Raw genomic sequence first — 10558 nt, forward strand, 5'->3', positions numbered from 1 at the left:
CACAGTATGAAAAATATGCCCCTACAATAGGCCTCAACCTGAACTTATTAACATAGGAAGGCCCAGAGCTTTTTAAAACACGATTAAACTCTATCCCCAATTAAAGGCAATAATTTTGCCCAGGAGAAGTACCCTATAGCAACCAATAAGATGTTTTTCTTTTAAATTGGTTGCTATGGGTTACTGCCCCTGGGCAAACTTTGTGCCTTTTATAACATAATCCACTATTTCTCTAAAATCACAAATGCCATGAAAATTATTAAAAGATCCTAATATAAAAGAGAAGAATGAAAAAACAAGTTGTTTGGACAATTACTAGCAAAGAAAAAAGTCCAAATTGATTAAAATTGGTCCAATAAGATAAGGGCAGCTCCCCTTGACTTCTATAGGACCTCAACAGCTTTTACCTGGCAAATTTTTGTATTCCATTTTTTCTTGGTTTTTATACTAAATTTCTAATTTTTAGAGTATTAAATAAATAGAGAAAAACCACAAATTTTACAGATTTGTGAAAAAAAAGAGATTTGAGTGTTAGTAAACACACCCCTAAGTATCTACTGACCATTGTAGACTAAGGGCAACCTGTGTAAATGATTACAGTTCCAACTTGTGCTTCAGTGTAATAAAGCCACAGGATAACTAGGGCCAGAATTTGATTTTGTCAAATTGGATCTTGGGATCAGGGCAGGAAATCCTGATATATATCCAATATATAATATATATATATATATATATATATATATATATATATATATATATATATATATATATATATATATATATATATGTAGAAAGGCTGTGGCACACACTTACTTAGGCAAAACCCAGGTGCTAGTCAGATAGAAGCCATATAACCATACAGAAAGCTGACGCACACTGGGATTTATCAAAAATAAAAACTTATTTTATTTGGATCGACGTTTCGGTCCACACACGGACCTTTATCAAGATACATATAAAGTGCAAGTGTAGGCCATTTTATAGACTCACCCACCAGTGAACATGCATCAGAACACGCCCATACATCAAGTGAAAAATTTAACCCCAGAAGACCCAAAAGTCCAGCAGACGTGGATAGTATTAACTTGGTCTGAAAAACAAAGTGCATGGAACAATATAATTCAATATATTAAACAATTTCATGATCATATATTTAAAATATTGTTAAAAATAATTGACAGTAATATTACGCTTATAAAGTGACAAGTAGTTAATAAAGTGTTAATAGTGTACTAAAATTTTTTAAAAACAATGTAATAAATACTTGGAAAATCAGTTGTTTGCATATAGACACATTTTCGACATTTTTGGCAGTACATAGAATAGTATAAATATTATATTTACTCATAAAAAGCAAGTAAACGAACAATATTCATTAAGACCTCTGGGGGCAACAGTGTTAAGCGTTTTGATCCAATAAACCTCCTTTTGCAATAACATACGATCCCAATCACCTCCCCTAGAGGGTTCAGGAATTAGATCTATGCCCATGAACTTAAATGTTGGGAGATTGTGACCCATTTTTAGAAAATGTTGGGGTAATGGTAAATCTGATCTTCCGGTTTCAAAGGCTTTTTTAATGGATGACCTATGATTACCCATCCTCTCACGAAGGGTATTCTGCGTTTTCCCAACATATGTCAGACCACATGGGCATGTTATAATATAGATAACATGAGTGGATGTACATGAAATGCGATGTTTAATCATGATCTCTTTTCCAGTATGGGGATGTTTAAAGGATTTACCTGTCACCATGTATCGACATGTAATGCAGCCCGCACATTTGTAGCAACCCTTACTTATTTTGCTTACAATGTTGCCACCGGATTCGTAGCATCTGGTTGGATCTGTTTGCATTAATAGATCTCTTAAATTGGGACCACGTTTGTAGCCCCACAAAGGTTTTTGGGTGAGCGATTCAGATAGCTTTTTATCACATTTCAAAATTGGCCAGTTTTTTTCAACTATATTCTTAACCACCTTGGAACCAGTAGTAAAGCTGGATGTTAGAATAAAGCGATTCTGATCCTTCGGGTCTGTTATGTGTTGAATATCTTGTGTCTGTGCTAAATGTTCGCGGGCACGTTCAACAGATTTAGTAATTACATGCTGGTGGTAACCCCTTTGTTTAAATCTATCGGTGGTTTCCACTATTTGCCTTTCTCGGATATCATGATTAGAATTATTTCGCATAGTGCGTAGAAATTGTGAAAATGGAACTGCTTTTTTAGAGCTAGGAGGATGAAAACTCGTGGAGTATAAAAGAGTATTCCTATCAGTTGGCTTACGATATAATTTATACCCTAATCCATTATTCTGTCTGAAAATTTCAACGTCCAAAAATTGGATACTTTGCATATTATGAGTGACAGTAAATTTGACTGGAAGATTAAGGGCATTAAGATATTCAACCATATTTAACAACCCACTCACGTCCCCCCGCCAAATCAGTAGTATATCGTCGATATAACGTAGGTACAGCAATAAGGATTCTCCAAACATTGGTATAATATTGTGTTGTTCGTATTGAGCCATAAAACAATTGGCATAAGAAGGAGCCATTGCTGCACCCATCGACGTACCCTCCTTCTGTAAATAATATTGCTTCTCAAAACGAAAGTAATTAAATTTCAATGTCAGTTCCAAAAGTTGGCAAATAAAGTCAATAGGGGGACCCATGTATGTGGTAGAGTTGGAAAGCGCCCAATGCACTGCCTCTATACCTTCACGGTGAGGGATTATTGTGTATAAGCTACACACGTCCATGCTTGCCAATACAATAGGTGCATCTGGGAGTGTCAAGTTTGATAAAACCTCCAAAAGCTGCTGTGTATCTCTTAAAAAATAAGGTAAAGCCTGGACTGTGCTCTGCAGGTGGTGATCCAGATATAGACCAATGGGATGTAACAGACTGCCCCTTGATGAGACAATCGGTCTCCCCGGAGGATTACACAAATCTTTGTGAATTTTAGGCAAACAATATAGGATAGGGCAGATTGGATGTGCTTGCAGAAGAAATTGTTTCTCACTAAGTGTAATCCAATTATGTTCAACCGCATGCTCTAACTTCAGATTAATTTCAGATTTGAATTTATTCACAGGGTTAAAGGTCAATTGCGTATATACAGCAGTATTGTTAAGATGACTCATTACTTCTTTACGGTAATCCGTATAATCCATAAAGACTATGCCGCCACCCTTATCTGCAGGTTTGATAATAATTGTATTATCATTACTTAAAGATTTCAAAGCCTGTCTTTCAGGGACCGTCAGATTCGGATGGCTTTTAAAAACGGATAAAGGAAGCGTATTGACTTCATGTGACACAGTTTGGAGGAAAACATTAATATTAGGATTAGATAATGCTGGATCATAGGAGCTTTTATTCTTCCATTTGGCACTTATTACAGGCTGTTTTGTTTCACCAAATTGATCTAATAGACGTAATTTCCTTCCCATTTTGTAGCACTCCACCTCCCATTTAAAACCATTAAATGGTACAGTAGGAACAAATGAGGTACCTTTATTGAGCAGTGAGGTCTCCGCTGGCGTCAATGTGTGATGCGACAAGTTATAAATTGGATTTATTTGGGATACTTTGGAGGACGACTTCGGCCGCTTCTTCCCCCTCCTGATGCGCCTCGTGCGTCTCTGCCGGCGCTCCTGGTGTTTATTGGGGTGCGGACATCCACTGGTCCCCGGTCGGTTGGTAGGGTGTCCTCTGGAAAATGGGCCGATTGTTGGCTGCTTCCAGATCCAGCCGGGCCGCGAGGTTGCGTCGAGGTAGCGTCGCGCTCTGATGACGTCAAGTCTTCCTCGCCTGCTGAGTCACCGGAACTATCCACGGTGCTGATCGCACGGCCTCTATGCTTACGCCATCTTTGGGAACTTCCACGCCAATTCGATGGCTCTCTATTCCCACTGAGCCAGCGGTAGACCCTATGTTGCTGGTAATCATCCTCAACTTTACGCAGCTTTTCCCTTTTGAAGCGCAGTAAGTCCTGTCTAAAGACTTCCATGTTGCTTTTAAGTTTATGACTGTACTCACTGAACGATGTTTCATTTAGCGCTGTATGATGATTCGTTTCCAATGTAGCTAATTCTTTCCTCACTTTAACCAGTTCAGTGCTGGCTTCCTCAATCACCAGAACCATGAGGTCGAGAGAACAGCGGTTCAGCACTCCAATCCATTTGCGGCAAAAATCTGGATTTTGACGACCAATAGTGGGTACATTTTTAATGCGAAATCCTCTAGGTATCCTTTTGGATCTAAAATAATCTGATAGAAAAAGACCATGTAAATCTAGATCCGTTTCTCGTTTCTTCAAATGTAGAAGCTTGTTGTATATGTCCTTAGGGCAATCAACGGACGGTTCGTCCGAATTGGTTTTCTGCCATAATACCTTCTCAATTTCAGACTCCGTAATGTGCCATGTCTCCGCAAACAACAAATTTTGTCCGCTTTTCTCCATAAAGTCCTCCATATTTGTGTGGTGGGCAAGAGCGATAAACTTCAGTTGCTTGTGGTGCTCACGGCAAAAAAAGATAAATATATGTAGAAAGGCTGTGGCACACACTTACTTAGGCAAAACCCAGGTGCTAGTCAGATAGAAGCCATATAACCATACAGAAAGCTGACGCACACTGGGATTTATCAAAAATAAAAACTTATTTTATTTGGATCGACGTTTCGGTCCACACACGGACCTTTATCAAGATACATATAAAGTGCAAGTGTAGGCCATTTTATAGACTCACCCACCAGTGAACATGCATCAGAACACAGAGCACAGTCCAGGCTTTACCTTATTTTTTAAGAGATACACAGCAGCTTTTGGAGGTTTTATCAAACTTGACACTCCCAGATGCACCTATTGTATTGGCAAGCATGGACGTGTGTAGCTTATACACAATAATCCCTCACCGTGAAGGTATAGAGGCAGTGCATTGGGCGCTTTCCAACTCTACCACATACATGGGTCCCCCTATTGACTTTATTTGCCAACTTTTGGAACTGACATTGAAATTTAATTACTTTCGTTTTGAGAAGCAATATTATTTACAGAAGGAGGGTACGTCGATGGGTGCAGCAATGGCTCCTTCTTATGCCAATTGTTTTATGGCTCAATACGAACAACACAATATTATACCAATGTTTGGAGAATCCTTATTGCTGTACCTACGTTATATCGACGATATACTACTGATTTGGCGGTGGGACGTGAGTGGGTTGTTAAATATGGTTGAATATCTTAATGCCCTTAATCTTCCAGTCAAATTTACTGTCACTCATAATATGCAAAGTATCCAATTTTTGGACGTTGAAATTTTCAGACAGAATAATGGATTAGGGTATAAATTATATCGTAAGCCAACTGATAGGAATACTCTTTTATACTCCACGAGTTTTCATCCTCCTAGCTCTAAAAAAGCAGTTCCATTTTCACAATTTCTACGCACTATGCGAAATAATTCTAATCATGATATCCGAGAAAGGCAAATAGTGGAAACCACCGATAGATTTAAACAAAGGGGTTACCACCAGCATGTAATTACTAAATCTGTTGAACGTGCCCGCGAACATTTAGCACAGACACAAGATATTCAACACATAACAGACCCGAAGGATCAGAATCGCTTTATTCTAACATCCAGCTTTACTACTGGTTCCAAGGTGGTTAAGAATATAGTTGAAAAAAACTGGCCAATTTTGAAATGTGATAAAAAGCTATCTGAATCGCTCACCCAAAAACCTTTGTGGGGCTACAAACGTGGTCCCAATTTAAGAGATCTATTAATGCAAACAGATCCAACCAGATGCTACGAATCCGGTGGCAACATTGTAAGCAAAATAAGTAAGGGTTGCTACAAATGTGCGGGCTGCATTACATGTCGATACATGGTGACAGGTAAATCCTTTAAACATCCCCATACTGGAAAAGAGATCATGATTAAACATCGCATTTCATGTACATCCACTCATGTTATCTATATTATAACATGCCCATGTGGTCTGACATATGTTGGGAAAACGCAGAATACCCTTCGTGAGAGGATGGGTAATCATAGGTCATCCATTAAAAAAGCCTTTGAAACCGGAAGATCAGATTTACCATTACCCCAACATTTTCTAAAAATGGGTCACAATCTCCCAACATTTAAGTTCATGGGCATAGATCTAATTCCTGAACCCTCTAGGGGAGGTGATTGGGATCGTATGTTATTGCAAAAGGAGGTTTATTGGATCAAAACGCTTAACACTGTTGCCCCCAGAGGTCTTAATGAATATTGTTCGTTTACTTGCTTTTTATGAGTAAATATAATTTTTATACTATTCTATGTACTGCCAAAAATGTCGAAAATGTGTCTATATGCAAACAACTGATTTTCCAAGTATTTATTACATTGTTTTTAAAACATTTTAGTACACTATTAACACTTTATTAACTACTTGTCACTTTATAAGCGTAATATTACTGTCAATTATTTTTAACAATATTTTAAATATATGATCATGAAATTGTTTAATATATTGAATTATATTGTTCCATGCACTTTGTTTTTCAGACCAAGTTAATACTATCCACGTCTGCTGGACTTTTGGGTCTTCTGGGGTTAAATTTTTCACTTGATGTATGGGCGTGTTCTGATGCATGTTCACTGGTGGGTGAGTCTATAAAATGGCCTACACTTGCACTTTATATGTATCTTGATAAAGGTCCGTGTGTGGACCGAAACGTCGATCCAAATAAAATAAGTTTTTATTTTTGATAAATCCCAGTGTGCGTCAGCTTTCTGTATGGTTATATATATATATATATATATATATATATATATATATATATATAGTAGGTTTCTGTGTAAGTTATGTGTAGAAAAAGCAAGTTAGTACCTATGAAATATGGAAAATGGGAACAGAATGTAGGAAGAACAAAATGGTTATGGACTGGTTAGTTTTTAAATGACAACACATTTGCTCATGTGGGTGGATAAAACAGCATTGTATAATGTAAACTAAGATATACCAGCCCTGAGACTTCTATAGAACTGTATGACTGTAGTTCAGTGGAGGTCTACAAATGTAAATGAATATATGGGTGGAACTTTGGGGCAAATTTGCTAAATATTGAACAGGGGAATCCAGACTTACTGACACATAAGTGTTACAGAATTAACACATTTTTCAAAGAGATTAATTTGTCAGAATGTGTGCCAATTCTCTGTGCAGTCACACTCCATTCTGTACTACAGAGTGTTAGAGTTCAGTGGCAGCACTGAACTTTAACATCCCCAACTCATCAATCCCGCAAAAAAGTATTGTGAACAATGGGGTGCTGAAGGATTCATACCTGTTACTACATAAAAAAATAAAATCTCCAGAAATCGTTGTAGTATATTCAAAGATGAATATGTATGGGCTTTATTTAAGTATACAGTAGGTCTACTGAGTGTAAAATACCATATAGTGTTTAATTAAAATGTTGACATGGGACACATAGCACATAGGTGTGAAACCCATATAGTTACTCTTAGGTTCTCTGTACTGCAGTACAGGTAATAACTCTACAACCTAGTATACTCCTCGTTTTCCTTAGAAACATACTAGTATCTGTATCATTGTGTCAGCAATATAATTTGTCTTTTGGTTTTTCATATAGTGAAACCAGGAATTGCCTACAGGCAAAGGGCACTTAATAAAAAACAATCTAAGAAACATTATTTTTGAAAATTTGGCAACTCAGATCAACAATCTTGTAAACTTGTAGGTAAATAAGCACTTCTGTGCAAAATTAATTACAACCATTTATGTTGTACTGAATAGGAATATAAAGGGGAAAACCCTATGTACAAATGTGTTATATATTCTTTTCATTTATGTAAATTCATATTGTTAATAATGTGATAGTTTTTGTATGCAAATACTGGAATTTTAGAGAATGAAAAGCAGATACAGTTGATTTGTTAGTTTTTCCTTTTTAGTTATTAAAAGTGTCAGGCGAATGATCAGTTGTATTTGAAGCCAGAGGACTTCTGGGATAAAGTATTTACTAAAAACAAAGACATGTAAAAAACTAGCAGCAGTCTGCCCTTTTATGTTTCTGGACTATCACGTTAGCTTTTTTTTTGTATGTTTTTCTTTTATTTGACATTACTTGACAATTTTGTATTTTTTATTTTTCAAAGTGGATGTGGAATATTACATGGAGATTGAAATAAAGGCTAATTGCATATCAAATGGCTCTTTGTGATTGATTAAACAGGTAACCTTAATATTCATTGTGTGTGGAACCTACACTAGACATACTGTAGTTTTATGTGATTGCTCAAAAAGCAAAGATAAAGCTTATGGGGTATATCCAACTGAAAAAGACAACACAAAGCACAGGAAAAAGTATAGTATAGTAACTCAACAAATAACACAGGTGCTGTAAGGTTTGCTTGGCTGTACAAGTCATCAGGACATATGAAAAGATGCATCCAGTATATACTCAAATACTACACCCAAGATAAAAACACCAATATAGAGGTTTCTTCCAACTCCTAAGTACATTTAAGGGCAACTTCCAACACATGGGCAAGTTAATTCCACATAGAAACCTAGGACAATTATCTACAATAACTGCAATAAAATCAGATTTGGATTTACACAACTCAAGTATCAAGTATGAAGGAAAATGGCATCTGACTCTAACCTGGGCTCTCCCGGCCCGGATCCAACCGGACCTGCTGAGCCATTATTGTTTATATACTCGTGCCCATCTCTGATGTCACCAGAGGATGGGAGCATGTGCTAATATACAAATATAAAGATTTTGGGCTGCTGAGCACGTCAATAAAATAACACATAACATATGGTGATTCAAGAGAAAAATCAAATACAAAAGACAACCTGTGATTTTATAATTTTCCAGTACATAAGTAGGGTTGCCACCTGGCCGGTATATCAGCCAAGGCAGGGGCCGGTATTACAAATTTACCGTCAGTGTATTAGCTGGTAAATTTGTAATCAATATTTTTCTGCCCCTGGCCTGCCTCCGATTTACCCATCTCTCCTACTCACCTAACCCAAGGGTGCAGTCCTTCCTGGTAAAACATCATAACCCCACCCCAGAACATCATAACCCACCCCTGGAGGGCACAAATTGCAAAGTTGCTTGAAATTATGTTTACTTTTCAAAAAGCTTAAAGGAAAACTAAACCCCCAAAATGAACACTTAAGCAACGGATAGTTTACATCATATTAAGTGGCATATTAAAGAATCTTACCAAACTGGTCTGTATATTTAAGTAAATCTTGCCCTTTTACATCTCTTGCCTTGAACCACCATTTTCTGATGGTCTGTGTGCTGCCTCAGAGATCACCTGACCAGAAATACTACAACTCTAACTGTAACAGGAAGAAATGTTGAAGCAAAATACAGAACTCTGTCTGTTAATTGGCTCATGTGACCTAACATGGATGGTTTGTTTGTGTGCACAGTGAATTGTACGAACCCAGGGGGCGGCCCTTATTTTTTAAAATGGCAATTTTAGGGATTACCCAATGGCACATACTACTAGAAAAGTATATTATTATGAAAATGGTTTATTTACAGGAAGCAGGGTTTTACATATGAGCTGGTTTATGTGATATCTTTTTTATAAAGACCTACATTGTTTGGGGGGTATAGTTTTCCTTTAAGTTATGTTTTTGTGGAGTTTCCCTTTAATAATACTAGCATCAAGCATAACTTTTACTGGCCAGGTGGGTAAAATACCGGCCAGGAGGCAACCACTTGTGTCATTCAGAAGCAGGGAGCAACGGACCCCAAACTTAACCGAATGCCCCATGGATTCCAAACTTTCCACGTCAGTTCTACCCCCCACCTAGGGTTGTCACCTTTAGTGAAAAAAAATAACCGGCCGGTGGGGGGTGGGTACAAAAAGGAGGCGGCCCATGACGCAAAAAGGGGTGGGGCTATGCAGTGTGCCGCAAAAAGGGGCGGAGCAACATCGCGGCAATGTGAAGAACACTACAAAAAAGGTAAGTTCTGCGCAAATGGGGGCAGGCCAAGGGCTTTTTTTTTTAAAGGATATTACAAATTACCGGCAACTGCATTGCCAGTAAATTTGTAATATCGGACCCGCCCTTGGTAGGTGTTTAACTGTCTAGGCCGGTAAAATACCGGCCGGGTGGCAACCCTACGCCCCACCTGAGCATTTCATGACAGACAGTAATGGACTATGCATTAAGATTTCAGGACCATGCGCCACACATGGAATTGCTTCAATTTCCCACTTTATCTTGAGAAATATTACAATTAGCACACCAAATTTACGTATCCTGGATTTAACTGATTTTTTTCCACGGTCCCTTCATTTTGTAATGAATTTCAATAGTAGTATTTTCCTCAGGTGGGGGGTCGACTTCATGGCACTAGTGGTGGAATGCACGGTGAAAGGATAGTCTGATAGTTTGACTGCTTTTCTGAAACAGCCTGATAGCTTTCCTCCAGGAACAAGGCGGCGGCAGCAGCTGTGTTGGAGGGGGCATGGGGGAATCACACAAAGCTGT

The sequence above is a fragment of the Xenopus laevis genome, chromosome 4S (genome assembly GCF_017654675.1).
Source record: "Xenopus laevis strain J_2021 chromosome 4S, Xenopus_laevis_v10.1, whole genome shotgun sequence".
Classification (NCBI taxonomy): Eukaryota; Metazoa; Chordata; class Amphibia; order Anura; family Pipidae; genus Xenopus; species Xenopus laevis.